General features: G+C 52.3%; 1 protein-coding gene and 1 pseudogene across 3 annotated transcripts in view; both read left to right on the top strand.

Annotated features, from left to right (window-relative positions):
* The window catches only part of LOC115636545, a 1011845-nt pseudogene that overhangs the window by 422220 nt on the left and 583422 nt on the right, over positions 1-6203 (top strand).
* Positions 1-6203, top strand: part of LOC115636662 (zinc finger protein 3-like) — a 438128-nt gene that overhangs the window by 86871 nt on the left and 345054 nt on the right. The window lies entirely within an intron of this gene.

Genomic DNA, 6203 nt, shown 5'->3' with positions numbered 1-6203 from the left:
GAGCCTGGGGGGGGTCGAGCAGGGATGGGAGAAGCTGGGAATGGGGAGAGGGGGGTTTGAACTGTCTCTGAGCAGCCAAGAAATTCCCTGGGGGAAAGTGACGGGTGAGGGAAAGGGGGAGGGGAGTTAATTGGATCCTGCCCCTGTTTGTGCCATTTGCCTCTCACCCCCGATACAAATTCTCTCTAGTTTTGCCCCTTTTCTGGCTCAGCATCTCACACGAGGCTATAAAATCTGGGGGGATTTCCCCCCCACCCCGACTAGATTAACTTTTTGTGGCCCCAGTGCCAAATATATTTGTGGGCCCCCACTGGGGAAACAGGGCATATGATGGGGAGCGTTCTGCAGAGCGAGGGGCCGGTTGGGGGCAATGAGGCACAGTGCAATGACTGGCCCTACTCAGCCCAGCACAAGGACACTGTTTATAAACCCAAAACTGCTAGATGCACACTGCCCCCCCCACCCCTGTGCTGCCAGCGTGCCCCTTCCACACTGCCCCAGTGCCCTGCTTATAACAGCACCCCCTAACCCAGACACTTCCTGGGTCCCTCTGCCTAGCATCTCCTGCCTAGAGACCTTCTCACTGATCTCCCACCACAACTGCACAGCACCCTGCACACCATACTCCCTGCCCAGCTCCCCCACCCACAGATCGTCTACTGTCCAGCACCCCCTTCACAGTCCCACCATCACAGCTGTACAGTGAATATTCCTGAGAGAATTCTACATCAAATTCTGTGCATCATAATTTAAAATTGTTTTGTTTTACAATAAATAAATGTGGAAGCTCCACCATGGCAGTGGGGAGTACAAGCCACTGGCTGCATGGAGGTGGGCAAATACCCTGTAGCCTCCCTCAGCCCCCTGGGACAGGGATTTGACGGTGAGGCTGAATCTGACCCTGACACAGCAGGAGGATCAGGCCTGCCACAGAAACACCCTGGGGCCCTGCCAGATGTGAACAGGGAGGCAGCTGCTCCCTTGGTGGGAGGGGTTGCTCAGTGGTTTGAGCATGCGCCTGCTAAACCCAGGGTTGTGAGTTCAATCCTTGAGGGGGCCATTTGGGGAGCTGGGGTAAAAATCTGGGTAGTGGTCCTGCTTTGAGCAGGGGGTTGGACTAGATAACCTCTTGAGGTCCTTTCCAACCCTGATATTCTATGATTCTAAGTGCAGAGGGACTTAGTGTGGGGGTTTCCAGATAGGGGTAAGAGGGTTCTGTGGGGGGCAGTCTGAGTGCAGGCAGCTCAGTGTGGGATCTGGATGCACAGGGAGGTTCCAGGTGCAGGGACAATGGGAGTCTGCAAGGGGGACCAAGTGAAAGTGGTTGGAGCTTGGGGGGGGAGTTTGGGTGCAGGGGGTTCATTTGGGTGGGGGTCTAGGTGTAGGTGGTTGGGGCTTGATGGGGAGGGTGTCTGGTGGGAACTCAGCAGGGTGGTACAGATTCAGGGGAGGTGGGGCTTGTCAGGGTGAGGGTTTGATGGGCTTGCTTAACAGGGAGCCCCAGCTGCTCCCAAGGGGATCCACAGGCTGGGTCCCTGCTTCCTCTGTCCCAGGGATCAGTAACCTTTGGCCCACTAGGGGTAAGCCTCCTGATGGGCCAGTTTGTTTACTTGCCGTGTCCGCAGGTTGGCTGATTGTGGCTCCCACTTGCCGCGGTTTGCTGCTCCAGACCAATGGGGGCTGCTAGAAGTCACAGCCAGCACATCTCTTGGCCTGTGCCCTTCCCCAAGACCCCGCCCCTGCCTCTACTCTGCCTCCTCTCCCATGCAGGGAGCATGTTGTGGCTCTGCTCTTCCCCCTCCCTCCTGCTGGCAAACAACTGATCAGTGTCAGGGAGGGGGTAGGGCAGGAATGCAGCAAGCAATGAGAAGAGATAAGGGACGTGGAGCTTGGCTGCCCTACTGCAGCAGGAGCCTCAGTGCCAGCAGCACCAAGCTTCTGTCCTCTGCAGGAGAGAACAGGGAGCGGGGAAGATTGGGCCTGGCCAGGGCCCCCCCTGGAGTGTGGGAGTGGGGTCAGTGGTGCCATGATAAATCCGCTACTGCTTCTTTCCCCTCAGATGATCATCTCTCTCATATCTCCTGATGTCTCCCTGTTCTCTCCATAATTCTCAAATGTCAATTTAAAATTTCTCCAACGTGGGGGATTTTCCCACCCATTTTATCTGCAGCTATTTGCCCTTGTTAAGGTGGGAAATTGTTGTCCTGAGTCATTCCCCAAAACATGGCCGCCCCTGGAGTGGGGATGGGATAAGATGCCCGTTCTCTGCCTTGGCGGCGAAAGGAGGGTCACGTGTTCTCCATGGAGATTGCCCAGACCCTGGTTTCCCAATCCCAGTTGCTGCCCCAAACTGCCAACACAGTTGCCCCCAGTTACTAGTCGCCTGCCCATCCCCCACTGCTGTCCCCTTCCCTCATCCAGGGACCTTCCAACTCTAGCTCCCCCTCTCTTGCCCTCTTAAATCAGCTCCTTAAAGGGCTCCCTGCTGCTCATGTGAATGGTGGCAGAGGGGGGACCCATCGCTTTCTGTTCATGTATTGGACAGTCATATAAAATCCAGTCAAACAGTCCCCCTTTTCCACTGGTTAGTTAATAGCAAAATAAAATCCCCTCTGATCTCGGTGTATTTCTCTCATGTTATTAGTTGTGCAGTTTGTGACATGTATTCTCTGCAAATCTCAAAGACTGATATAAAATATCCTAAACATTTGACCCATTCTTTCTCTAGTTGTCTATTTCTAATTGAATATGTCCTGAGATTTTTCTTTGTCTGTCTAATTATAAAGTACTAAGAAAATCGCAGATTTACACCTTTTCTTAAATTATTGAAAATGGATAGAAAATGTTTGCAAATGTTGCCCATTTCCTCTGTATTCATTTATTTAATATTCATGTGAAACACACGGAGATTTTACCTTATATCAATAACTGATGTAAAATCCCTCTGATTTTCCATTTTCCTCTCTATAATTTGCAAAAATGGATCCAAAATCCCTCAGATTTCCACCCTCTCTCTTTCGTTTCTGAACATTGATCTCATATCTCAGGTTTTCCCTCTTTCTATGTCATAAAATGTCAATTAAAAGTCCTCTCAGAGCTGGGGCTGTTCCCCATGTTTCTAAATCCCCAGCAAATTCTCCTTACTTCAAGGGAACCTGTTGCCCTGAGTCGTTGTCCATCCTGGAGGTCGCAGGGGATTAAATTGTCCAGTGATCATCTTTCCCCTCTCCTTTGAGAATCTTTGCTGATGAAAGACCAGCCACATATTTAATACCCATCAAAACCAGAGGCCTCCCCCTGTTTGGGGGATCAGTGGCCCCCAGCTGGTAACAGGAAAGTTGGCTGGACCTTTTTCTTTTCTCTAGCTGGCACGGAATGAGGAGGTGACTTTGAGTGCAGTGTGGGTCCAGAAGTATCCCAAACCCCATGACAAACACTGTCAGGGGGAGTGTCTGTGGGGAGATTGCAGCTGGAGCTGAAGGGGCATTTTGATAGGGGGAGGCCTCTGGGTGGCTGGGCAGGGGTACTCTAGTCAGGTTGGTGGGTTCTGGAGATTTGAGGGTTCGGGGGTGGTTCTGATGTGCCCAGCCTTGAGGCCAAGGGTCCTGGAGCTGGGTATCGCTGGGGGCCTGGTGACTGCAGAACAGCGGGGGTGGGCGTCTCTTGAGGAGGCGGGACAGGGGGTTAGAGGGAGCCTGGTGCTGTGCCAGGGGCTCTGTCTGGGTTTCCTCTGCTGCTTCCTGGGATCACTGCCATGCCCAGTGCACAGAGCTTTGTGGGGGCGGGTGATCCCTGATGTTAGGTCAGGGGATGTGAGGCAAGCAGTGTGAGGGGTGCTGCTGTAAAGAATCAATGGGACCCTCTAGGGGGAGGAGGGAGTCTCAGGCAAACAGCAGGGCAGATCCTGGTGGAGGGCAGGTGGGGGTCCTAGGCAGACAGTGGGGGAATCCCAGGCAAGCAGGGAGGGACTGAGTTCCCAGTCAGGGGGATCCCATTGTGATGGTCCCTTGCTGCTGCGGACTTTTGGTGGGGGGAACCCTTTGGGATTCCCAACCTGACAGTGATGTCTGGTGGGGGTTCCCTGGCCGGTGGGACTCTGAGAGGTATCTGGGGTCCCTGGCCAGAGACTCTGGGGGCTAGGCACAGGGAATGTCTGATGGGACCATGACTGAGGGCCCCTGGATGAAGGCTCTGGGGGCTATTACTGACGATGTTCCTTCCATCTTATCAGCTTGTGCCAGAATCCTGGCTCCAGGCACTGCCCGGCATTCCCCAGCCACATGCCTGGTCACTATGATAACTTCCTATCCACTTATCAAACACTATGAGGTGAAATCACAGATTTTGCTTTTCTCCTCTCTTGAAAACTGCAGGAACTTCTGGTTCCCTTGGGAAAACTTGTTCCCCCAGTCTTTGTCCTACATCTAGGGGGTGAGGGAGGTCGGAGGGGAGTTAGCACTGTCACACAATGGTCTCTTGCACAGCATTCTGGACTCATTCTTTCTGAAATATGGTTTCATTGAGACCATTGTTAATCTAGAGTCATTGCATAGAGAGACAAGGAGTGACTGCAGATGGACAGTGGGGCAAATGAGATCAGCAGTTCTCCCTGTGAAGAGAGGCTCTCATTAGCTGCTCTCCCCAGAGAGCTAAAGGAGGGAAGCTGCTCAAATGCTCTGTCCCTCTCTCCTCAGAATATTGGGGTTCAGCTTCCTGGGTCAGACTCTACAGCCTCCATTGCAATCTGGGAGACCAGGCTTAGCTGCTGCTGCTTCCCCAGCAAGGGCTGTGTGCTGGGATGTGATCTTAATTAAAGCTGCTTCTCTACCTGGCCCAGGGGATGACTTCCTCCAGCTGGTACTAGCCCCCGAGGGCAGCCCTGGGCCCTGTTAATACTAAATTCTGAGCCAGAGACTCCAGGTAACTGAAAGACCTCAAGGAAAGTCTGGGGACTGGCATGAAAGTGATTCTGCACAAACAGCCCCTCCTCATTTCTCCTCCCATTAGCAATTGCTAGGAGAAAATCCAGCCATGGGAGAGCAAAGACCCCAGGAATGGAACTTTCCCAGATAGAGGGGCAGGGAGGAAGGAGAGACTGAAAGGGCAGTGGGAGAAATGAGTGGGGAGAGAGATTTCCAGCTCTCTAATCCACCCAGACACGTGTATTGCAGCATCCCTGGACAGAATCACTTTCCAGTGAACAAAAAAAATCAGAAGAAAAGCCAGTTCCTGACTCCATATTCCCCCTGCTGGGGTGTGGCTGCTGTGGGATCAGTTTCTGAGGGAATCCTGCACAGTGACTCCTTTGGTTCTGCTCCTTTCAAGCCTTGTGTTCCGAGACTTTGTTACGGGGTGAGGGGAGGGAGAAGGGAGGTTAAAAATCTCTCTGTGGGCTTAGAGATCAACCATTTTCCCAGGATGGCAGAATCTAGGATGTCAAGTATCAGAGGGGTAGCCATGTTAGTCTGGATCTGTAAAAGCAGCAAATAGTCCTGTGGCACCTTATAGACTAACAGATGTTTTGGAGCATGAGCTTTTGTGGGTGAATACTCACTTCGTCACATGCATCTGACGAAGTGGGTATTCACCCACGAAAGCTCATGCTCCAAAACATCTGTTAGTCTATAAGGTGCCACAGGACTCTTTCCTGCTTTTATAGAATCTAGGATGTCTGTCGTGATGTGAAACCCCCACAATTGCCCTTCTCACCCAGACAGGCTGCAGAATGATGTCCATGTTTCGCTCCAGATCATCCCATCCTCCCATGGGAGAAGAAAGAGAAATGGCAGCAGAGGAGCCTGTTCAGGTAGGGATTATTGGGGGTTGCTGGTGGGTTCCTGCAGGAGGGCGAGGGACAGTAAATATACCAGAGATGGGAAAGTTTGTGCAGTCTGGTTTGGAGGTTGGAGCGGGGCAGGAAATGCACAGGGTGGGGAAAGGAGGAGGATAGCTTGTGACAAACCTGCTGGGAGTTGTTTAATAAGTGGCCCAGATTCTAGGAACAGACCCATGAGATTAGGAGGTGGAAATACCATAATTTGTGAAACAGAAAATAACCCACCTACATGAGGCTAGGAAAACTGACCAGACTCCCAATGCTGGAGCCTGACCTGACTAACCAACAGCTGCTGTGAGATATGAAGGGGGCACCCACCAGTGAGGTTTAAGGTAGATTCCCCTCCCTTCATCTCCAGCTCCTCACA

This window comes from Gopherus evgoodei, chromosome 1 (assembly GCF_007399415.2).
Source record: "Gopherus evgoodei ecotype Sinaloan lineage chromosome 1, rGopEvg1_v1.p, whole genome shotgun sequence".
Classification (NCBI taxonomy): domain Eukaryota; kingdom Metazoa; phylum Chordata; order Testudines; family Testudinidae; genus Gopherus; species Gopherus evgoodei.
Note: the sequence above shows the minus strand (reverse complement) of the source record. Positions and strands in the feature narration are given on the sequence as shown.